The sequence below is a fragment of the Pongo pygmaeus genome, chromosome Y, assembly GCF_028885625.2.
Source record: "Pongo pygmaeus isolate AG05252 chromosome Y, NHGRI_mPonPyg2-v2.0_pri, whole genome shotgun sequence".
NCBI lineage: Eukaryota > Metazoa > Chordata > Mammalia > Primates > Hominidae > Pongo > Pongo pygmaeus.
The window spans coordinates 11,974,291-12,000,487 of record NC_072397.2 but is presented as its reverse complement, the minus strand read 5'-3'; the positions used below and the strand labels follow the sequence as shown (position 1 = coordinate 12,000,487).

The 26,197-nt window shown below is 39.2% G+C and overlaps 2 pseudogenes; both read left to right on the top strand.

The window, feature by feature from the left end:
- Positions 1-417: 417 nt before the first annotated feature.
- On the top strand, positions 418-8,930 carry LOC129025645 (testisin-like; annotated as a pseudogene).
- A 3,010-nt stretch (positions 8,931-11,940) lies between these two features.
- Positions 11,941-21,833, top strand: LOC129025644 (RNA-binding motif protein, Y chromosome, family 1 member C-like; annotated as a pseudogene).
- The last annotated feature ends 4,364 nt before the right edge of the window (positions 21,834-26,197 follow it).

The following is a 26,197-nucleotide window of genomic DNA, read 5'->3' as shown; positions in this document are numbered from 1 at the left end:
CAAAGTTACCTGAGCATCTTACAAGTGAGCACTTGTGCCGAATTTTGGCTCAAGCTGAATGAATTCACTTTCTGGGTGGAGGCCAAGGAAACCATTGGGGAGGCTGACTGTCACGTGACAAATTCATGGGGTATAAGTATCAGGGAGAAAGAGGAATATCTTGAAAACTGAAAGTTACTTCTGGACCTCCTTCAAAATATTGGTTGATATCTTGTCTCTTGCTTCTTCCAAGGTGACTTGGGAGCACCTTTCATATGCCATCTACAGCAAAAAAACACTCAGGTGCAAGTGGGAATCTTGAGTCACTTTGAGGACCATTGCACAAAGTCCTAAGTCTTCAGCTAAGTGCACCCTTTCCTTTTCTGGCTCAAGGGAGTGACACAGTCTAGCCATGCTCTCTGGTACAAGCAAGAGTCCATGACTACCTCTGCTTCTATGTCCCATTCAGTCTCTACCTCTACAAATGCTTTGGTTTTACCTCCACTCCTGCTTCTATTTGGCCACACTTCTTTCTGCCACAGACTCAGAGTAAGGGTCAAAAACTTGGTAGGGGAAGTAAAGGAAGAAGAGAATTGAATTAGAAAAGAAGAGAGGGAAGCAGAATGGAAGGGATGCTCTTCCTGAGAAATACATGAGTTTTTTATCTACCAAATCACAGAAATTATTCTTCTTATGGTTTACAAAGGCATTTCACACTTGATCTATGATTAAATTTTCATAGTGTCCCTGTGTGCTATAGATTACTGTATAATATAGGTCATACAACATGATTATTATAGTTATCTTAATTTCTTACTCTTATACTGGTTAAGTAGAATGGATTGATCAAGTTCTTATGGCAGAAGATGAATAGGACTAACATTAAGACACACTCTCCTAACACAAAGAAATTTCTTTTCTACCAAACAGTATCTTACATGTGTAAGAGAATTATTTTAAATTGAGTATATTTTAAGTTAAAGATAGTATGATGTTTGGAAGCAGCATAGCAGTTGCTAAATAATGTGTTTTAGGTGCTGGTGTACTAGACTGTACTACATTGTGATTATCAGTTTTCTCCTTCCCTTGGTTATCAGAAAACCTATCACAATATTAGCAATGGCTATTTCACATGAATGTACATTTATTTGTTTCTTTAGAAACTGAGGGATCTCTTTTGGTGTCATGTAATAAATTGTGCAATTAACCACAGCTATTTTATAGCTAAGATACATTGTCATAGCTACAGTGGATAATACATTAAAACACAAAGGAGGGCACAATTATTTGCTCACATCCTGCAAAGACTAATTCAAAGACAACTACACTTAAGATGATAATTATGCTTCTGATTTCATCTATATTTCCTCAACCCTTCTAGAGAAAGCTTATCTTCATCATTTTTATATCTATACATTTATTAACCAGCATTGCTTCAACTCAGTTTTCTGAGAAAGTCTCAAATTTTTTTTAAAAATATGAGCTCTTTCCTTAACCCCAAACTGGAATGTTCTATTTAAACTATCATTTTGATATCACACTAAGATTGTAAGTTGAGGAAGATAAGGACCCTCCAATTCAGAGACAGGTGCCTTATCTCCAAATTTTTCTTTATTTATCTAATAGCTCCAAATCAAATCATTTTTGTTGCCTATCTACTTCAATAAGTTTTAAGTAGCTAAAATCACAGCTATATAAAGGTTACAATGGGGAGAAAGCTGCAATGACTCCCAACACTTTGACTAAATAAATTTAAGCCAGGACATAAAGAAATTATGAACTTGGAAAAATAATAGGAGGATAATTTTTTTTAAAGGAAAACATTTAAAAAATGGAAAAGAGGTAGCAATTTGTGTATGCTAGTCATATTTAACAATGCTGACCTGGTTAGCAGAAATAGGAGGGATCTAAAATTTTTAAAACATGGTCTACATAGGGCAATTCTACTCAAATTAATTGTGTGAATTTTACCCTAGGCTTTGGCAGATCAGATTTATCTGTGATATGCCACGCCTTGGAAGGGTATGATCATCAGCTGTGGCACAGATCTGCAGTTGTTCCATAGTTAGCAGCTCTTGGGTTCTCACAGCTGCCCACTGTGTCAGGAACATGTAAGTTTGTGCCTGCCTCTTCCCATACTCTAAAATTCATTATCCCATAATTACATGGCTGAAAGTTTATCTGTCAAAATTCACTTCTAGAATGCATGACCATCTCACTTATACAGATATCTTTTATTTTAGGTTAAAAAGAAATTGCCTCACTGTGTTTGGCTTATTAGTACCACTGTTAGTAAATTCCTCTGCTATCCCATAGTCTGTGGACTCTTTATTCACAGGTTTCTGATTTCAGTGAAGATAAGCTAGGGACCTTGTTTATCATGAGTAAAACAATATGCTGGAAAGCCTGATGTAGATTTAAGGTTCAGGTTTTCTAATGAATGTACTGTAATAAATATTTGCCTGTGCCCTCAGGAATCCTGAAGATACTGCTGTGTTACTGGGCCTGAGGCACCCTGGGGCACCACTGAGAGTTGTGAAGGTGTCTACAATTTTACTGCATGAGAGGTTCCGGTTGGTGAGTGGGGCAGCAAGAAGTGACCTGGCATTGCTACACCTCCAAGATGCCCAGACCCCCATTCAGCTCTTATCACTCTTGGGCTATCTGAAGAATCTGAATAGCTCAGAATGATGGCTTTCTGGGCCACAAACTATTATACCAGGTCATCGGTTACTTTTCATATTAGGGTAGTAGTTCTAAAAAAATTAGGTTCATAGTTTTAATATTACAGTTCAAGGCATAAGTATAATCACATTTGTATACATTATTAATTACAAGATATTTAATCCACATCATAGACCCACTAGGAGATTTGTTTTTGGTTTATAAGATGATGGATCTGATGATAACTTCACAGGATTTTAGATCTAACAGAAATTATATGAGGAACTTTGTACAGTCTACTTTAGTAAAGCAAAGTAGAGATGATTTCCTTCCCAACTCTTTGCTCACTTTGGAACAAAGGAAAAGAAAGGGTTTTGTATAGTTTTGTTTAATTTTTACCTCTTTATGAAAATCTAGTCGAACTTGACTTGGAATTTTGAATTCCAAAAGTAAAAATTGACTGGTTAATTTTACAGAGTGGAATTTAAAAAATTATTAACAAGTGACAAGGCTGTCTACATTGACTCACCACTTTAATTTCAGCAATTTGGGAGCTTAAACTAAGAGGACACTGAGTCCAGGGATTTGATACCAGCTTGGATAATATAGCAGGACTTCATCACTAAACACATAAACAAAAACATAGCCTGATTGATATTGCACACATGTAGCCCTAGCTATGTGGGAGGCTGAAGCAGGATGATAGCTTGAGCCTAGGAGGTTGAGGCTGCAGTGAGTGAAGATTGTGCCAAAGCACTCTAGCCTGGGTGACCAAGCAGTAACTTGTCTCAAACAAACAAAACAAAAACAGGCCAGAAATGTTGGCTCACGCTTGTAATCCCAGCATTTTGAGAGGCTGAGGTAGTGAATCACCTGAGGTCAGGAGTTCCAGACCAGTGTGACCATCATGGGGAAACATCATTTCTATGAAAAATACAAAATTAGCCAAAAGTGGCGGTGTGTGCCTGTAATCCCAGCTACTCAAGAGGCTGAGGCAGAAGAACTGCTTGAACCCTGGAGGGAGAGGTTTCAGTGAGCTGAGATCAGGACACTGTACTCCAATCTGGGTGACAGAAGGAAATCCACCGTAAAAAAAGAAAAGAAAAGTGACTAAAAGAGAATGAAATAGAAAAAATGTGTGATGTAAAATGTTAATGGTGATAAAGTGAACTGAATTTCTGTGTAAAGTTATTGACACAAGTTTAAAGTGATGATGAGACATAAGTGATAAGACAAATCATAGTTTTATCTTAACACTTAGGGTTTAAATTTAACATATGTTCTTAAGGATAGTTATAGTCCATTTGTCTTTCTAGGAGGGACTGATGACAATTCAGAAATGTTAGATGCATGTGATGGAAGCTTCCAGCTGTATCCACCTGTACCCTGACACAGGCAGTTCCGTTGTTTGCTTCATTACTCAGGACTAAGACTCTGATGCAAGTGTGGTACACTGTCAATTTTTTTTTCTTACTACATGATAGAAACCATAACTTTGACCCTGTACAAAAGAGTATATACTACATATGCTTAAATGATAAATATAAGTGAAACATTGATCAGTAGGACCATTTTAAAACTCTTTAATTACAGAACAAAGTCTCTGAAAAATTTTTGTTGTTAATCGCTGAGTTTTCTTACATGGGTTTTCAATCTCTAGCCACACTATATAGCTAGTATGCTGCTCTACACACAAATTGGACATTCTATATTATTCTCTTATTCTAATAATAGTATCTTTACACCTCAGAGTTTAAACCAAGTCTCACTTTTTCTATTTCTCCAATTAAAATAACTTTTTAAGATTTAATCTTCAATGATTTTTTGTAGTAATACTTTTGAAAGTATTTGATCAGGATGATTTATTATGCATTTATCTGATGTCTCCCTTTCTTCTGAATACATCTTTTGTTATCCACTTATTAAATCTATGATTAATAATTTGGAATAGGGATTTAAATCTAAATTCTATGTTGGAATTTACAGGAGTCAGTGAGCCTAGGAAGTGCCACTATGTACAGACCAGTATCTGGCATTGGCAGTTGGAGACAAATAGGCTTCACCAGTCTCAAAGCCCTAGCTACTACAGTGAGTCCACATTTTTCCTGAATCTTATCTATTCAGCAAAAGAAGGCCACTCAATAAACCAGGCCCTTGTGCCTTCGGTAGAAACTCTGAAGTCCTCTAGTCTCCTTTAAACAGACAACCACACTGCCGTTTTCCTCAATAATAATTACTGCAGCCCAAGGAGTTTGGTAGCCTACTGAGTATAACCAGTGGTGCCACAGTCTGGTCACAGTATGACAAAACACCAGAGCATCAATGAGGAAAATCTTGACTTAGCCTTCCAGAATCTATCTAAATATACCTTCAATAAGTATCACTTTTCTTCATAACAACTGCTTTCTACCTACTTCCTGAACTGATGCATGGCCTTGGATTATTTTCATTCTTGAAAATGATTCAAAAGTTCATATTTAGTATGAATGTGAATGCAGGATTTATTCACCAGCATAAAAATTTTCAAAATGATGTGAAATCCAGATGTGGAATTGTATTTGTTAACTTTGTCTTTCAAAGTATATTTTTATACCAAGTAACTCACACAGTTTTTTGTAACTATCTGGATATTCTCCTCAGGTGGGGGAAAACCAGTATCAGAGTTCTTGAAGAATTTATGAAAAAGAAAATGACAATAGTATATAAGGTTTTACATATTCACAATACTGTATTTAGTGAATGAAAACATTACTTTTAAAATCCTACTTAAGTACTGAGTAAATAAATAAAGCATATTATTTCAATAACTCTAAAGTACATGTTCATGAAGAAAATACAGCAAGGGTTAAAATGCATAAACAAACAAATGAGGCCAGGCGTGGTGGCTTGTGCCAGTAAGCCCAGCATTTTGAGAGGCCAAGGCAGGGCATATCACTTGAGGTCAGGAGTTTGAGACCAGCGTGGTAAATATGGTCAAACTCCATCTCGAGTGAAAATGCAAAAATCAGCTGGACATGGTGGCATGTGCCTGTCATCATACCTCCTTGGGAAGGCTGAGGCAGGGGAATCACTTGAAGCTGTGAGGCACAGGTTGATGTCAGCCGAGATCATGCCACTTCACTCTAGCCTGAGTGACAGAGTGAGATGCTGTCTCAATACACACACACAAACACACACACACACACACACACAAACACACACACACAGAGGAAAAAAAACTGTACTAGAAAAAGAGCTCACTGGCAAACTCACAAATCTAACAGAAAAAAAAATGTTCTTTAAACAAAAGTTCCACAAGAGGCAAATTAAAAAAACAAATGTATCACCTTGCATATAAAGTAAAAATAATAAATTGAATGGAACCACAAGGGGAAGAAATCAAAATTTACAAGTAAGTACTCTAAAAGAAGCTGAAAGTCACTCAAAAATGTTCTGGATTCTATGTCTCTATATTGCAAAAATGATCACAAAATTTGCAGGAGCAGAACAATCAAAATGTATCTTAAAACTCAATAAACACTTCAAGTCTCACATAAGAATTGTAATGGAAAATGGACATGTCTGCAGCATTTCCATACAAATCTAAACAAGCAATATTTCTTCATACTCATTGTTTCACTATTCTAAGAAAATAACTTCCATATTAATATTAGTTGATGTGACAAAGCAGGTCTTCACCATGATAAGTGACACTGGGTGTCCACACCAGTACTCAAGAGGGTCTTAATTTCCTGCCAGTTTCCCTCCCTGGGCACTGAAGGTCTCAGCCATTTTGCAGTCTCTTCACATTTCCTCCCCTGTGAGCCCAGTGTGGTCCTCCAGATTCGCTGTGTAGTGCCCTCTCTTGTCTGGGTGGGCAGGCAAGTGTGAGTGAAGATGGCAGAGGGGAGAAAGCATGTCACGGGAGCCTGGGTTCATTGTAAATGAAAATGATGGGCCTGGGAGAGACATTCTGGGAGGACATAGAGACTGGCCTTGGGGGGACATCTGCTTGGAGGGTGACAGGTCCCTGGTTGATCCCAAACTGAGCCCCAAGTGGTAGCCAGCCTTAAGGTGGGGAAGGGAGCCAGAGAGGGATGATGAGCTAGCTATCCCTTGAGCCTTGCTTCTCACCCACTGACCTTAGACATTTATACCTTTTAGGTGACTTAAGGCTCCCTAATCCTTAAATGCAAGTGTTTCAGTTCCCTGATGGCCTTTTCTCCTGTAGCCTGGGATGTCTCACTGCTGTCTCTTCCCTGAGGCTTGTGTTCTCCATGTGGGGCACAACTCCAAGAATCAAAGGCCCTTCAGTCCCAAGCCCGAGACTGCCTAACCTGGCCTCCTCTCTGTTCCCTCTCTAATGGCCTCCTTCCCTCGGGAAGTACTGCAGGGGAATGAGCCACAGGCTCTGGCTGATGATCTGGGGGACTGCAGAAGCTGGTAGAGGACAGGTCAGGTCATGGCTCAAAGCCAGTTCCCCAGAGGCCAAGGAATGACCAGCAAGGTTTTTTCCCATGATGCCCCACCGCGGCACCCACCTCGGCACCCACCTCAGCAATCCTGCCGAAAGCTGGGTGGCCATGGTCAGCCAACCAGCTGAAGAAGGTCACATGGAGGTGCACTGCCTGAAGCTGGAGGCTTGACCTTCAAGACCCCACAACCACTGGACTGCAGTGGAATGAGACACCCTGTTTCTTGGAGGGATGGGAATCAGGAAGGTTCATGCCAGACCTATCCTCCCACACACAACCTCCCCTACCATGCTGGGAGGCACTCCTTACTGAGGATGCCAATGCAGTACTCCTGAATGATCACTTCATTGTGGAAGTCAAGGTTGTGACAAAAGGAAAACTTCATCCTCATGCCGGTACCCGGGGTGGCTGAGTTCCTCCACCTCCCTGGCCAAGAGGGAGAAAGAAGATGGACTCAAAGGACCATTTCATGGACTGTTGTGGCCTGCTACATGTGTTTCCCTTTCCCAGCTCTCCCACTTAGACACCCCTGGGCCCCAGGGGGACTTCAACCTGACCCAGAAGCCGGACCCCTCCCGCTGATCCAGGCTTGGCAGCATAACCTGCAAATCCATCATGTAGCTCAGCAGGACTTCATCATTTGTGATCCCAGCCCATATCTGGGTGTGCCCCACAATCTACTTCTGGTCTAGGAGCTGATGGATGATTTGGGTGGGGGGCATGACAACCTGCAACTTTGCAAGATCATGGAGAGCATGGGGCAAGGCTGTCACCCAGGCCTTTGACCTGGCACCACACCTTGGTGTGGTGGTCTTGGCAGAGGGTCGAGCCAGGCCCAGGCAGCCTGCTCTGAAAAAGGGCAGGCACAGAAGGAGAGGGGAGAGGTTTAGGGGGCAGGGTGCTCTGGTGTGAGGCGGCTGCTTCCTCAGGGTTCCTGAACTGCAGGAGGCCCTTATGTGCTGGGGCTTGGACAGGCTCTTCTGCTGTCCGAGTGTGCAGTGTCCTCTTCTAGTCTCCCTGAGGGGTGGATGTGTCCACCAGATGGAACCTCTGTGGGTTGATGGGGCTGTAAGGCTGTGCCTGGCTCTCCCCATGGGGCTCACCTGGGTGCAACAGAGGCTATATATGCTCAAGGCCTACATCTGTTTGGATGCAGCAGCAGCAGAGGGAAGAAAGCTTGTCTGTGGAGCTGGTGCCTGCGTTGCAGAGGACAGCAGCCCAGTGCACCTTGAACCCGAGTCTTGAGCACCTTGTGTTTCTGGGGTGAGCATGCTGGACACAGCTATGGGGAGCAGGGATAGTTCCATGGCTGGCATGGGCATACAGACTCCCCTTCCTCCAGGGACTTTCACAGGGAAATGTGCCCTTCAACTTTCTGCTGTGCATTAAGGGTCCTTTTGTGTTGCTATTCTCTTTTATGAGTGCTGTGCTTTGCTTCCTGTACCTAGTCTATGTGCCCACAGGGCAGCCACAAGCAAACTGCCCTCCTATCTGCAGAAGTCTGGCTCCTGCTCCCCTCATTGTCCTCCATCCCCTGACTCCTGGATGACCCCCGGTGCCTACCACCTGGCTCCTCCCAACCCCACTCCCAGGACCTAGACGCCAACCCCCTGCTGCCAGCCATCCCAAATTGGCAGCTGCAAAGACATGGCTCTGGCCCAGAAGCTGGGGATGCCCTGTGGCTTGAGGCATTTACAGAGCCCAGCTGCAAATGATGGACCTCCAGCCAGTCCGTTGCGGGCCGGGGCCTCCTGGAGCCAGGGACAGGCTCTACCCAGTGGTCCTCCTGCTGCTGCTCACTTCCAGCTTTGCCGTGATGTCATCCACCAGTAGCATGCCTCTTCCACCAGGCCGCTCTCTCCTGCAGAGCCTCCAGACTTAACACGGTGCCCTCCTAGGGCTCCCACAGATCAAGGTCTCAGCCGCCCACCCAACGCCCCTGGCGCCCCTGGACTCTGGGGGCCGCTCCCCGAGAGTCCCATGGGCCTCGCCTAGCTGAGAATCACGTCTCACACCTACGTGGACCCAGGATTCCTGGGGAGCCCTGCAGGACCCACAGCCTTCCGCACTCGTCATAAGGCCCAGATTCCCTGCAGGGTTAGCTGCACACAGGAGCGCTGGAGCCATAGGCAGAGGCCCTGGGCTTCCAGAGCCCCGCTAGCAGGCACCGCGGCCAGTGGGTGCTGCGCTTACGGGAGCCTCTGCGCCAGCAAGGCAGTGAACACAGGTTATCGGATGGGCGACCACGGCAGCTTGTCTCTGGTGTGCCCAGGGCATAGGACAAGAGATCATTTGGAATACCCCTGGGAGAAAAGCATCCTCAGGGAGGAAGCATGGAACTTGGAGTCTGTATTTCCCTAGATCTGAAAGAGTCCTTGCGGGGTTTTGACTTCTGGTGCAGGCGAATTCCACCCCAGCAAGGTACCAGATGAGTTTCCTCCCACGTGCCCTCCCTGCCCTACTCTCTGAAAGCCACCGCGGCTGCCCTTGTCCCAGCAGGCAGCGCTGGTCCCTCTCTCTCCCCTGTGGATCTGCAGTATTCAGTACCATCAGCCTAGCCTGCCTAATGAAGTGAGATGTTTCATTTGTTCCCTGTGGGTCAAAGGCTTGCCACACTCAGGATGCCAGTTAGGGTGTAGGTCTTCCATGCCCACAATTCCAAAGGGATCATAGTCCACGTGTGCCTGAACCCACCACCACCTGGCACAAGCATCTTCTCAGAGGAGGCTTACCGCGGAAGGATGGAACTGCAGGCCACCCAGGGGAGGGGCGCCTCAGGAGACGCCTACCGCTCTCGCAATAATTGGCCGATGCTCACCGCCCTTGCAATGACTGGCCGCTGGAGGTAGGGGGGATTTCCAGGCATGGCTTCTGGCTTCCTTCCCAGTCAGGCCAGCTCCAGGGATCTTTCCAGCAGTTGGCCTTGTGATGTCCCAAAGCCGGATGCATATGACCTGAGGGCCTGGCGACCCTGCGGCTCTTTGTCCTACTGAAAACCACCTGTAATTTCTGTTACTCTGCACAGGTTGGTCTCTCGCCAAGAACAGAAAGCAAAGGTTTGGGATTGTAGGGAATGGGTTTTCTATGTGTGGGCATTGAATTATGCGAGGAGACAGTGGGGAGAGAACTCCTTAGTGCTATTAAGAACTCATTTTTGTTAAACTCATTGATTTTTCTTGAGGATTCTACATTTAACCGTCGGATATGTCCGACATGTGGGCAAGTTGTGGGAGATAGTGCTGCGGTGCCATTATTTTCATGTGCACTTTTTATTAAGGTAGTTTTTCTCTGTGAATTCGGTCATAATTCAAAATACATGCAATATACTTAACCACCGCGATTAAATACTTGTACTTTTAGTCAGCACATGTCACGTATGTGATTTGCCTGGTGAGAATTATCAGATTTTGGCATACTTTAGTGTATGTAGCAGTCTGGGGCTATAGATTACCTCAGTTCAAATTTGCCTCTGTAAAGCCTGTAATTGTCTCCTTCCTTATATGACAGTATTTGAAACATATTTCATGTATCTGTGGCACCTAAGTAATTTAAACCGAGTAAGTGGGTGTGATCAAGTTAAATGGAGCTGGATAGAGTTAAACGGAAACAAAATAGATCCGCTTAAGTTATTCTATTAACCTGGCACACGGACTTACTCTTGTAATCCTAGCATTTTGGGAAGTGGAGGTAGGAGGACGCCTTGAGGTCAGGAGTTGGAGACCAGCCTCGATAACATAATGGGCTCCTTTAATCTATTGCCATTTTCGCACCAGGGACCGGTTTAGTGGAAGATAATTTTTCCTCAGACAAGGGTTGCCCAGGGGAAGAAGGCAGTGAGATGGACACGTTTCGGGGTGGGCGCTGCCAGCGGGGCCCCGAGGCCCACGTGGTGGGGTGGGGCTTCTGGTGGCAGCAGTGTGACGGGGGCAGGTGGGGCAGCAGGGCTGCCACAGGGACAGGGTGGGGCAGCGGGATTCCGGAGGGAGGCTGGGGAGTATGGTTTCCTGATGAAACTGTTCCACCTCAGGTCATCCTCAGGCATTACATTCAGGCCACAGACAGGTATAGTGTGAAGGCCAGTGTTTGGGGATCCTTGATCTATTATATATTTCAAATCACTAAAAGATGGTAAAATATTTAAAATGATCTCCCCATAGAACATTTTAATTAGCTTGATTTAATCTTTCATCCAAAAATCACGCTGGGCGTGGTGGTTCACACTTGAGATCCCATCACTTTGGTAGTCCCAGGCTGGCAGATTGCTTGAGCCCAGGAGTTAGAGACCAGCTTGGGCAATATAAGGAAAACCGTGTCTATTTAAAAAAACACAGAAAAATTACCCAGCCAGCTACTTGGGAAGCTGAAACGTGGGAGGATCAGTTGAGGCTGGCCTCAGGAGTCTGCAGCGAGCAGTGCACTTTGGCAACAGGAGATATACATCTCAAGCAAATAAAAATACACAAAACATCACATTGTACTTCATAAATATATAGTTTTCAAATAAAATTATTTAACTGGGGGCATTCTTCATATTGCAACCTAGGAAAATTACAATAGCTTTTCTTATCTAATTTTTAGAAATGAGATTTTGTCACCTACATAATAAAATGCAGCATTTCTCCATAAAGTCAGTACCCCTTTTGCTCTGTATGTTACAAATTTTAAATATTTAAAGTAAGAAATTAAGAAATACTAACAAGATGTTAGCCTCTGGAAGGGAAGTTTACTTGAATTTTCAATACAGTATATAATAAAATTTTATCTTTTTAGCTTGTTTATTTTTATCGAAATACAGATGATATTTATTTTATTATTATTTTTTTTTTTTACCATTTACAGCACAATGGTAGAAGCAGATTGTCCTGGGAAGCTTTTCATTTTTGGCCTCAATAGAGAAGCCAATGAAAAGATGCTTAAAGAAGTATTTGTGAAACACGGTCCCCTTTTGGAAGGTAACTTTTCTTTTTTTTTTTTGAGACAGAGTCTTGTGTCACCTAGGTTGGTGAGTAGTGGCTTGATCTCAGATCACTGCAAGCTCCACCTCCCTGGTTCTGGACATTCCCCTGCCTCATCCTCCGGAGTAGCTGGGACTACAGGTGTCCGCCACCACGCCTGGCTGATTTTTTGTAATTTTTAGTAGAGATGGGGTTTCACCATGTTAGCCAGGATGGTCTGGATCTCCTGACTTCGTGATCCTCCTGCCTCAGCCTCCCAAAGTGCTGGAATTACAGGTGTGAGCCACGGCACCTGGCCTCGGAAGGTAACTCTTAAAGCCATGTGTGTTCATGTGTGTGTGTGTATGTGTCTGTCTGTGTGTATTTTCATATGTATATTTCAATATATATGTTTAAAATGTGTATGTTATATATATATATTTTTAAAAATATGTATTTTTGCAAAGTTCATTGTATACATACATTAAAATGCCTTATCATTTGTAAGCTCTTATTTTGAAGTATCTATTTGATATTTGAAAAATTCTCATAGCAACAGGTGAAGGGTCTGTGGTAAGGATCACTTACTACTTAGAAAGGAAAAGGAGGAAAAGTAAATGTGTTATGGAGTTAGGGAACAAACTGGAATAAAATAGGCTGACTATAGGGATGATTTAGTGTTAAGAATCATAGTAGTGATGTGAAATGCAGTTTGTTTTTGGTTTGATGTAACTTTCAGATAGTACCTTGGTGAGTCCATTATATAGATGTAAGATGTTTTTATATATTTTAGACCTTCTGATAAAGGGTCGAACCAGCAAGTCCAGAGACTTTGTGTTCATTATTTTTGAGAATGCTGCAGATGCTAAGAATGCTGCCAAAGATATCAATGGAAAGGTAAGAGTCCCTTATTAATAATACTCTAAATCTGGTTTTCAATTAACAGTATTTCTAGATCTTTGTAGTATTACTAAAGTGTTGAAGATAGTAGAATGCCATATGGACCAAAATTATTTAGCCACCCTCTTCTTTGTGCCGTATACCTGCAAGTGTAGTTGGAAGGGTACTGCAATTAACATTATATAAATTAATATATGGTAACTTTTTTCTATTTTTGTATTTCAATATGAGTGTAAATAGATTTTCAAAGGTTTCCAAGAGCATTGAAACCTAGAAGGAACTCTCCTGCAAATGAAAGGCCTAAATGAGCATTTATTAAATGCTCTTAATGGAATTACTTCCAATTCGTGGAAATATTTCTATAGCATATACAAACTGTGGATAGACATCTAGACAGACTCACAAGAAGGAAAGATTCTCTCCCATTTTCTGAAAATATATTCTTGAGAAAGTATATTTAAATAAGACCTTTACAGTTAAGGAGGTGTTAAGTACATGAAAATAGAAAATAATATCAGAACATTGAAGCTGGATAACAGAAGAAGGAACTGGAATTTTTGCCCCATCCTTGCTCTTTTCTCCTAAGGACGTTTTTTTCCTTTCACCAGAGTAATTTATGTAACATGAATACCTATTTGCTCATTTTCCCAGTGTGTTTGAGGACATGTTTTGATCAAAACAATGGTCTCTTGACCTATTGAGTCTTAAATCTACGGATTGTGTGTTTACTAAAGTTTTAAAATTTTATGTGATTCTACTAACTGTTGAATTCCTTTACATTCTAGTCAAGATCATTCCATTCTAGGCCCTTTAGAGCTTTTTTGCTTTATAGCATTATCCCAATCTGTTTTTAGCTCCTGTTACTCTTTATGCTACCCCTAAAATGCTTTTTTGGACTCTTGAAAACTATTCTTTTCTATGTATGTCTCAAAAATAACAACTCATCCTTCAAAAACAACTTTGATTTTATATTTTCTTCCACATTGCATATCATAGATATTTTGTACTCACTGTACCACGTATTAATCTACTGATTGTTAAATTGTCTACAGGGCATATTTAAGGCTTCCTAGTTGCTTTTATTTCTGTTACATCTAGTACACTTGCTGGCACATAGCAGAAAGTACATTTTTATTCACTCTTATAAATTAATGTTTTAAGCTGTGGTAGAAACCCAGAGTTGCTTTTGATTCATGGCTTTGTGGTAGTTATGGAGATAATTTTTACTTGTGTATAGTCATCTACGATAATTTCTTTTTCCCCCTAGTTTTCAAGCACAAGAGCAGGTAATCTGTGCAGATATTTTGCTTGTTTTTTTTTTTTTTTTTTTTTTTTTAAGATGGCGTCTTGCAGTGTTGCCAGGCTGGATTGCAGTGGGATGATCTCAGGTCACTGCCACCTCCTCCTCCAGGTTCAAGCAATCTCCACCTCAGCCTCCTTAGTAGCAGGGACTACAGGCACATGCCACCAGGCCCAGCTAATTTTTGCCGTTTTAGTAGCGACTGGCTTTTACCCTGTTGGCCAGGATGGTCTCTGTCTTTTCACCTCATCATCTGCCCGACTAGGCCTCCCAAAGCATAGGGATTACAGGCATAAGCCTCTGTGCCCAGCCAATGGTTATTTTCGAATTACTTCATCTCACTATTTTATTGTGTAAGCATAAATATGAATGTTATATGCACATAAATGTTAAGACGGCCAACAAAGGAGATTCTTAGAGTTTTCAGGGGCAATTAATAGTTTAAGGAATTTTGACTGACTTTGAAACACTAGGAAGGAAGCAGCCATGTGCAAATCTGGGGAAAATGTTTTGGGCCCAGAAATAACAGAAGAAGTTTCAAGGTAGGAAAAACTGGTGATGTGGCTGCAAGAGGTCTTGTAAAGGATTTAAGATCTTCCCTCAAATAACAAAAACCATGTAATTTTAAAAGAGGTATTTATTATCTGAACTGTTTTCAAAAATTTCTTTGTCCTATAGAAAAGATTATACTGAAAAATATTATTGTGAAATTGATTAGCACATTTAAGCCTTTCTGAGAAACAACATGAAGTACTATATTAACAGTCATTTTTTAGGGACATGTCTAAGGAAAAGTAAGAAACGAATAAGGTAAGAAACCTTAATGAGATCAAACAAGGATCACATTTACAGAAACATTTCTAGAGTAAACACAGAATTATAAATCATATGGGGACATTTTATGTAAGTGTTAGCAGATCAAACAAGAAACAATTCACAATAACTAATTTGACTAATCACTTTGAATAAGTAACCTCATTTGTTTAAATGACACAAGTTTCATTGGGACACTGAAACTTTTAAATCAGTGATGTGAATACAAAGATGAAGTGGATTATATATTGTAAAAAAAAGATGTGCCACATTCCTCCATAGAATGTGTGATGGGTTAATCTTTTTTGTTTAAGGTGTTATTTTTTTAATAATGGAGAAGTTTTCAAGGAATTTGAAAAATAGAATTTGTGTTTGATCATTTAATGGAAGGCACGTGTTCAGTAAATGTCTCATATTTGATATTGAGAAAAGCATGTTCATTTTAGGAGAAAAAAAAAGTTTGCTTTGGGAGAAAATATCTAGAATTAAACTATAGTTGATGTAAAAATGTTTGTAAAATGTGCTTAGGTTTATTCTTGCCAATGTTAGTGATAGTAACCTTAATACTTTTAGTTGTTGGATGGAAAAGCAATAAAAGTAGAATAAGCAGAGAAACCATCTTTTCAAAGTGGTGGTAGGTGAAGACCACCAGTTTCTTCAAGAAACAGAAGCCCTTCAGGAAGTCTGAGATCTGCAAGAGGAAGTAGTGGAGGAACAAGAGGGTGGCTTCCCTCACATGAAGGACACTTGGGTAATGTTCTAAAATATAAAGATGGAACCATAGGACTGAAAGAAAATAAGTTTGAAGATATCAAAATTTCCCAATTTTATTTATTTCCTTTATGAACAGAAAATTAACATATTGATAAGAAGCAAAATTATTTCTAAGTACTAAAGGTGTATCATAAGAATGATTGCTCTAATATCTAAAATTTGTTTTAAAATTATAATAAATTTGCATTGAAATAACACAGATTTCAAGCTGAATTCAGTTTATGAATGCTGATTGCCTGTACTCAACAGGTGTTCTGAAGAACTCATTTATATTCATTATACTTCGTAGAGTTTTCTACTTTGGGGTGGAGAATTTTGTATCAGTTGTATTATCAAAATACAATGGAATATTTAAACTTTCCAACAGGAAAAAAAGTAATTCAGTACTTAGGATTGATTTTCCAATATTAGTTTTTTTGTGTATACATGTGCAAGCATGTATGCAAATCCATTGCTTTGTAATTTTCATATGGACAGTTTGTACATTGGCCTGCCATAAAGCATTTTCAATTTAAGAAATGTAGAATTTTAATTTCTAAAAAGAGTCTGTGACTTTGGAAAGGACAAAATCAACCGCTTCACAGATATGTATGTATCTTTCTTGCTGGAAGGTGAGTCACTGAAAATAGTATTTATGAGTGATTTACACAGTAGAAATGAGGGGTCAATTTCTACATAAAAATGAAAAACTAACCATATATATATATATATATATATATATATATATATATGTATGTATATATAGGATGAGGGTGGGTGAGGAGGCTCATGCCTGTCATGTCAGCACTTGGGGTGTATGGGGCAGGTGGACCACAAGGTCAGGAGTTCCAGACCAGCCTGGCCAACATGGTGAAACCCTGTCCCCCCTAAAAATACGAAAAATTAGCCTGGTGTGGTGGCACGTACCTCTAATCTTAGCTACTCAGGAGGCTGAAGCAGGAGAATCACTGGAACCTGGCACGTACCTCTAATCTTAGCTACTCAGGAGGCTGAAGCAGGAGAATCACTGGAACCTGGGAGGCAGAAGTTGTTGTGAGCTGACATCATGCCATTGCACTCCAGCCTGGGCAGTAGGGCAATAGTCCATCTCAATCAATCAATCAATCAGTAAGCCTATCGATTAACTTGTATTATCTGTTAACCAACCTTCAAAAATCTATCATTTAATTTTGTGTTTTGATGTCCAGATGTGTAATTAATTATAGTTGTTTTTTAAATTTAAATTGCACTGTTTGCTCCATTTTAAGATGTACAGCTTCATGGTTATTTTGTCTCCATTGATCTTGAGGGAGAGGTTCAATAATACTATGCCATGTATCAGAATGTGTATATTCTAACCTATAACACCACCTAGCAATTGGCATATGTCTACAGTTTTTGTAGATATATATATAAATATATTTATATTATTTAATAAGCTATTCTTAAAGATTATTAAAATTTAGCATAGTCTAATCTGAAAATTAGTGTTTCATAAAGGAATTGCAAGAATTCTATACTATGTTAACAAATTTTATAGATAATGTATTTTCTTGATATGTGACCTTTTGATATTGTAAATATTTGAATTTCTTTGAATGGAATTTAGTTTATGATATGCTGTGAAAATATTTCCTCATAACAGAATGACATAAACAGTCAATTATCATTTTTCTTTAATATTTTTATGTATGTTATACTTAGATATTTTACTGATCTTTAGATAGTAAAATATCTAAAATACTTAGATATTTTACTGATTTTTTTGGTAAAATATTTACAAAAAAATATTTTAATATTTTTATGTATGTTATACTTAGATATTTTACTGATCTGCTCCCTGTTCACTCCCCACCTTTCCTACATCTGTCTCTCACACCAATATATTATGATTCTTGAGTTTCTTTCTAGATTTTCTAAACAGACTTTTATTGCTTGAATTGTACTCATTTCATATAGAAATGTTAATTTTATTAGTTTAGACAAATGTGAATTTGTAAGATTATAATATGTAGAAAATCTTTATAAGCAATTAAAACTTAGCCATTCAAGAAACAGTGATGCTAGTTAACTAAAATGATTTTGTTCAAAATACAGATGATGATGGATATGCTCTTGATCGCACATGAGTTCTTCTAGGGGAGCCGTTCCAGTTAAAAGAGGTCCATCTTCAAGAAGCGAAGGTCTTCTTCCTAAAAAATCTGCTCCTTCTGCTGTGGCAAGAAGCAATAGTTGGATTGGAGGCCAAGGTAAATGCTACCTGATAGAAAGACCATACTTTGTGTATGACTAAAAATGAGCTATTTTAACTGGATTCTTAAATTTAAGTTCATCAATTAAAAGAGAAGTGACACATCATTGGGCATAATTACTGATCGATAGCTTTTATTATACTTTCTATCTCACTAGGTACATTTCAGTTTTATGCTGAAGAAATACTCGAGTTTCTCATTGCAGATGAAATAAGTGACTAGAGTGAGGCCAATATTCCTTTTAATCCTGTGTTTGCAAGATAATTCCCCTTAATATTTCTAAAAGTTCCTGGCAGTATTCTTTGATAGTAGCCTTCTTCATCTGAAGAATTCTTCCATTTCCTAGGTCCCCTGGTAGTGGTCCTCTGGTGTCACAATCGAAAATTTGCTTGAGTTTCTTTGTTGGGTTGGAGTCTTGCTCTTACCAGGTCAGAGTGCACTAGTGAGATGATGGCTTACTACAGCTTCAAATTCCTGGGCTCAAGCAATTCTCCTGTTTCAGCCTCCTGAGTTGCTTCAATTACAGGCATGCATCACCGCAACTAGCTAAATTTTTTTTCTGTACTTTTGTAGAGAGGATGTCACTACATTGTCAAAACTGACATTAAACCCCAGGGCTCAAACAGTCCAGCTGCCTCAGCCTTCCACACTGGCTTACAGTGTGAGTCGCTGAGCCTGGCCATCCAGCTTCTGAGACCTCAGTAATGTTTATGTGCAAGGCATTCTTATTGCTTATATGAAGACCCAAAAGAACTACAAGAACATTTAGCATAAAAGGAGTCACTGGGCTTAAATGTTATTTAAAAATAAAATTAAGTCTTGAAAGGTAGACATGAAGGAGTACAATATCCTTAAATTAAGTGAATATCACAGAAGTGCAGAGTTATGAAATATAAGGGCATATAAATCAATAATTAAGGGTGTACTGGGATACCGGGATGTTTAAACATTAACACAAGATCCTTAGTGTAAGATTGGAAATTATTTGAGGAGAGAATTTAGAACTAAGCAACCTGAGGTGAGCAGTAGGATTGAACGGAAGTAATATTTTTGAAAAAGAGAATCATAAGATTGCAGACCAAACAGAAGAAAGCAAGACAATAAATAAAAGTTCTTAGCAAGGAAGTTAAAGCAGAACAAATTAAAGTTCTTACTTCGTCCTCCACCCTATTTTGGAGGAAACTGAAAACTGCCATTTTCAATTTTACATTTCATATGGAGAGTATCAGTGAAATTAGGTATTTATTGACTTCAGGATACACAAGCCAACACATTTTCATTGGAAAATTAGCCATTGAATATATCATAGGTGAAAGACTGACCTCTAAGGAATAGCACATAAAGAGTATATTAAAGGAGAAGTTTTTATATTTTGAAATAGCAACAGTGTTGTAATGACCCCTTTAACAGTATTGCTTATTGCAGTAAAAGTAAACCTTGGCTGTCATTAGAAAGTTTTCACTAGTACATTTTAATGTGTCAACATTTAAGATAGAGCCAACCACTTAGAGACAAAGGAGAATTTTTTGTAAAAATTTAGCATGCAGTCATTCAAAGGTAGCATTATTTGTGTATGAGGTGGATTGAGCAACATGGCAAAATTTACCTTCTTCAGCTGAGAAAGGACAATGTATGTAACTTTAAAATTCTTGAAGAGTTTGGTGGTTTTATGTGTTTTCCCTGTGTCATTGGTAGTAATTTATATGAAAAGAAAAATACTAAGTTGTTATTTACCTTTACAAATGAACGTTTACCTAAGAATTAATGTCTGCCTTCTGCTTTGTTAGAAGAAGTGGCCTTGCAGGGGCCATGGGATTATCCAAAGCCATAAGAAATATTCAGTGCCACGACTTTCTGGTAATTTAAGGAACGAAGAACAGAGTCATAGAAGAAATAATTTTAAAAAGTTGTTTGAGAGAAGAGAAAATAGTATTTCAGACTTGCTGTTCTTTACATGTTTCATCATTTTAATATTAAAGGTCCCATATCACATAGAAGAGAGAATTATGGAGGTCCTCCTTGCAGAGAGCCAATCTCTTCCTGGAAAAAAGACCAGATGTCTCCAAGAGATGATGGTTATGCAACTGAGAATAGGTAAATAAAAAATGGAAAAAAAAATAGTTGATTTTTTTGTTATGGTGATGAAATTCACATAACAAAATTAATTATAAGGTAAACAGTTAAGTGGCATTAAATATATTCTGTGTTGTGCAGCAACCACCTCCATCGAGTTCCAAAACATTGTCATGACTCCAAACTAAAACTCCAGCTACCAATTGAGCAGTCCCTTTCCTTTTCTGCCTTCCCTCAGCTACTAGCAAACAGCAATCTGTATTCTGCCTTACATGTTGTGGGCATTTAATGTTTTGGGCTCAAACACTGCATGACTTTTTGTATCTGTCTCTTTTTGTTTTGCATGATATCCTGAAGTTTCATTTACATCATAGCACTTCACTCCTTCCACAAGCTGTTAACCCATTATTTTATTTAGGTTGTTTCCACCACAGTATTTCTATGCACCAGTATTTGTTTGAGTACACTTATTCAATTCTGGGTGTATATAGAAGAGGAATTGTTTGGTCCTATCATAATTATGTTTGTTTTCTTGACGAACCACCACATTTCTCCATAGTAGCTGCATCATTTTCTGTTCCAGCTAGCATTGTATCAAGGTTCCAATTTATCTTCATCCTCTCAAACACTTGCTATTTCCTGCTTTTTAAAATTTATTGCCATTCTAGTGTGTGTGTGAAGAATGGTATCTCTCTTTGGATTTGAAATACGTTTTCTGAATCACTGATTATCAGTATCTGTTCCATGTGCTTTTTGGCCATTTGTCTATTTTATTTGGGGAAATATCTATTTAGATGTTTGGCATTTTGATTTTGTTTAAGTTGTAAGTTAGTTATGCTTTGGATACTAATTGTTGAAAATTTAAAGTTTGTTGCTTAAACTTATGCACACAGAAATCATCCACTTTCCCAAGAAACTAGGGATTATGCTCCACCATCTAGAGACTATGCTTACCGTGATTATGGTCATTCCAGTCATGGTGAATATTCCTCTTGAGCATATATACTATAAAATTTCCTGGACTTGTGAAATAGATTTCTTAAATGGTTCATTCTGATATTAAGAATTTTTTTTTCAACTTAGTGATTGTGATGGCTACGATGAGGCCCGTGGTAGAGATCATTCTGAATGTCCATGTGGAAGTTCTTATAGACATGCATTTCAGAGATAAGGTAAGGGTACGGGATGGATTTGTAAATTATATAATTGTATTTAATAGACCAGGTCATTATTTTAATGAAATTCTAAGGAAAAGTATAAAGGAGAAATATAACCTGTTTAAATATTGAGTATTTTTAACAGTATAAAGCATAGGGAATGACATGAAGGTGAGAACTTCAGTTCACATTCAGAAAATATGACTCAATATTTACTTTAGAGTTAAATTTGTTAAACTTCAAATACTGTTGTTACGCTTCTTTTTAATAAAACTTTCTGACTATTGCAGGCATAATTAATATCCTGCCAACAAAGGCAGACAAAAGTAGATATTTCCAAATAGTACTTTAACTAATTCATGCTTTAGTGATAGCAGTAATGATGTTTAAATGTAGTCCAACATATTATTTGATCAACACTGTAGGTACCTCTCATGGTGCACCACCTGCATGAGGGCCTCAGTTGTCTCATAGTGGAAGCACCCGCCATGATTATAACAATACATGAGATAGATAGGCAGAAGTCAGGAGAGTTACTCAAGGAGCTGTGGTGATTTTTATTCCTGTGGTCATGAGCACGTTGGCAGAAAAGACAGAATGAATCCACCTTCTCTAGATAGGGTGCACCCTGCTCCTCGTGAAACTTGGTAGCTCAAGTTATGTGGCATCTACAGGAGATGGTGGGGAAAGTTGATCGAAAAAAAGAGCCCAAAGCAGATATCAAAGCAAGTATTCAAAATAATAGTTATTGCATACCAAACCTTGTTTTCAAATTGAAAATTGACATGTTATTTCTGCATTGCTACCTGTGTCTTGCTAAAAGAAACCTGTTGGTTTTGTGGAGAGAGGTAGATATTGACTTCCTCCATGAATTTTTTGAGGTTTTCAAAGGAAAAGGAATTTTTTCAAAGTAATTTCATACTTGCTAATGCTATTTGAAAACTATTTAGATGTAATATCCGCATTAAAATTTTCAGAATAAAATTTTACATATAATCCAAAATGCCTGATGTTATTGCTTAGCTGCACATGTTTAAAAGCAAATTCAATAGGAGAGTAAATTGTGTTGTTTGTTGAAAGTTTTCCTTTGTTTCTTTGAACATAAATAGATACAAAATTAGGCATATGTTATGTCTCCCTTGAAAGCTGCACAAGTTTTCTAATTAGGCTGTTTCCCTTTAAAAACTTACAAGCTTACAATGTTTGAGTAGTCTTCAGAAAGACTACAAAACTGTCTGCCTCACCATACAACATTTATCTTTTAGAGGAATAGTATAGGTCAAAGGAAATAATTAGATGTGGTTGCTACTAAAGTTTAAGACATCCAGAACATTCTACTTGAAGCATTCTGTGACTGAAGAGGGATAATGCTAATGAAAACTTTTTTTTACCTAAATAAAAAATGAACTGGGTAAGTTTCTCAAGTGCATAGCATAATGAAATTAAATGTTCCTAGTTTAACTAGTGGAAAGTAAGTGTTTTGTCTTAGGAGGTAGTCATGTTACTTTTTCTTGAAAGTTTTGACAATGGTTGTTGTAAGTCATGGTTTAGTAATAAGTTGTTACAAATAGGAATAATCTAGAGTGGTTGGAATTGTATCAGTTTTGGTTTTTTTTTTTTCTTTTTCAGATGGAGTGTAACTTTATCACCCAAGCTAGGGTGCAGTGGCTCCATCCTGGCTTACTGCAACCTCCACCTTCTGGGTCCAAGCTCTTGTCCTGCCTCAGCATCCTGAGTAACTGGTATTAGATAAGTGTGCACTACAGCTGGCTAATTTTTTGTATTTTTAGTACAGACAGCGTTTCACTATGCTTTGCAGGCTGTTCTTAAAATCCTGATCCACCCTCCTCTGACTGCCAAAGTTCTAAGATTACAGGCATGAGCCACTGCTCTCAGCCTATAAGATTTAATTGATAATATGAATGGAAGCACTTTAAACCTCATACTTTTGGGAAGTGAAGTGTATAAAACGTAAAACCACAGCATAAAGTTTCAGACAGGGGATTGCTTAAAGGTGTAATAAATCATAAAATTATAAAAATAAAAAGATTTGGACTTAAATAACTAAACCAATTAGTTTTTCTGATTATACAACCTAAAGAAATGAAATACATGAAATTCCAGAAGTTTTACGGTCCATAATTCTTACAATTAACAGACTAATCTGCAATGAGGAAATATTTTCTTGATAAAATTTTGACAAGATCTTAATTTTTATAGGGTAAGGGTGCAAATAATTTTAAAGGGAGAAGTTGCCAACTTTGATTTTCAAGTGAGTTATTCATGTTATGAAGTTGTGTTTGCATTCACCTATAATGTAGGATTGTGAGGATTAAGTGAAAAAATAAAACTCCCTAGTCTTGTGTATCTTACTGCCCAGATGTGATGGCTCAGGTCTTTAATTCTAGCATGTTTTGAGTCCAAGGCTTGCAGATCATTTTAGGTCAGGAGTTCAAGACCAGCCTGACCAACACCATGAATCCCCATCTCTACCAAAAATATAAAAATTAGCTGGGCATGGTGGTGCACGCCTGTAATATGTTACAGTTAACTGGTGGGCTCAGGTAGGAGAATTGTTTGAACTGGGGAGCCTGAGGCTGCAGTGAGACGATATTGCACCGTGCACTCTAGCCTGGGTGACAAAGCGAGACTCCAAATCAAAAATGATTATATAAATCAACATATATATAAATAATAAATAGGGTACCCTTCATTTCAAGCACTTATTATTTCTTTTTTCTTTTTTAGACACAGTGTCTCACACTGTTGTCCAGCCTGGACTGCAGTGGCACCGTCAAAGCTCACTGCAGCCTTAAACTCCTGGGTTCAAATGCACAAGCCCCATTCCAGCCTCCCAAGTAGATGGAATTGCAGTCACACACCACTGTGCCCAGCTTTTGTGTTTGTGTGTGTGTGGTAGGGACAATGCTTTAGATACATTGTTCAGGCTTGTCTCAAATTCCCAGGCTTAAGTGATCCTTCTTACTTGGCCTCCCAAAGTGTTGTGATTATAGCCAAGAGCCACGGAGTCTGCCATATCATTTATTGGTATGAGCAACATTACACCTTCACTCTATTATTCTTTTGAGACATACAATAAATCATTATTAAATGCACTCATCCTGTGTTACTGAACACTAGATCTTATTCCTTCTAAGCAACTATAATTCAACCCACCCCATGCCCTCTGATTCCTTCCTTACCACTACACATTGCTTGTATCAAAATATCACATGTATGCCAAAAATACCTACAACTGTTATGTACAAATTTTTTAAATAAGTAAAAAATCAATAAAAATGGTATCACCAACAAGGTGATAAAATAGGAGGCCCAATTTTGTTCCTCCATCCACAAACACAACAATTAAAAAGCCACACTGACATCAGCTCCCTGTGAGATAAACTCAGAAACTAGTTGAGATACTCTCGCACATAAGATTATGAAAATATTCACTTAAAAAGAGGTAAGATAAACTGAATCATGATCCTGTTCTAGAGTTTTTCTCTGACACATTGCCCTAGAATAAATAGGGAACTGTTATTTCACAGCTTCTCTGAGAGGAGTGAAGTATTAATCCACATATGTAATGCCCCAACTGTTAATACCTGCCTCTCAATGAAATGATTCCTCATTTGCCTGTCTCTGGATTCTAACATAGATTGGCATTCATAACTCTCCTAGGACCTCCAAGATAAAAGAGGGATTTAAATAGACATTCAAGCACTTCTGAAACTGTTTCCTCGTGGTTTATAGGTTCTCAAGCAGTCAAGAAAGCTCAGCTCCCACTTTGCATCTTGAAGAACTTAGATAGTACATCTAATGCCTCGACTTTTTTTTTTTTTTTCCTTTTTTCTTTTGAGATGGCGTCTTACTCTGTCACCCAGGCTGGAGTGCAATGGCATGATCTTGGCTCACTGCAACCTCTTGCCTCCCAGGCTCAAGTGATTCCACTGCCTCAGCCTCCCAAGTAGCTGGGATTACAGGTGCCCATCACCATGCCAGGCTAACTTTTGTATATTTTAGTAGAGACAAGTTTTCACCATGTTGGTCAGGCTTGTCTCAAACTCCTGTCCTCAGATGATCCACCTGCCTCAGCCTCCCAAAGTGCTGGGATTACAGGTGTGAGCCACCGCACCCGGCCGTGTCTTGACTTTTATAGCTTCTGCCCAAGTATCTTGCATGTAAGTCTCCTTACTTTCAGATCTCTCAAGGTCCTCTGAGAGCAGGCACATAGGCATTTCTTACCAGTCTTCATCATCACTCACTCTAGCAATACACTGAGCTTCTAAATTTTCCTTCCAAGAAGTCAAAGTACCCAGCTATTGCCCTGACTTCTCAGGTTGCTGCCTAAGAGTTTGAATACTAACTTGCCAATCTCTGGAAGCTAATGAATCCCAGTTTTTTTAATCTCAAGATTCTAAAGAGGAAAAAGAATTGTTTTATGAAAACTCTGCATGATTTTTAAACTTCCCTATCGATATAGTTTGGATATTTGTCCCTCCAAGCCTCAGGTTGAAATGTGGTCCTCCACACTGTAAATGGCACCTAGTGTGAGCTCTTTGTTTGTGTCATAGGGATGGATGCCTCATAAATGGCTTGGTGCCCTCACCATGGTTAATAAGTGAGTTTTCTGCTCTACTAGTTCCCACAATGCAGCTTACATCCAAAAAAGTTGTTGAAAAGGCCTGATACCTTCTCCCCTTCTCTCTCTTGCTGTCTCCACATGTGACATGCCTTATTTCCTTTTACCTTGTGTCTTGAGTGGAAGTCTCATGAGTGGAACTCTCATCAAATACGGTTGCTGGCACCCCACATCTTTTACAGCCTGCAGAACCAGGAGCCAATGGAAGATCTTTTCTTTATAAATTTTCCAGTCACATATTATTTTATAGGAACACAAATAGACTAAGACATG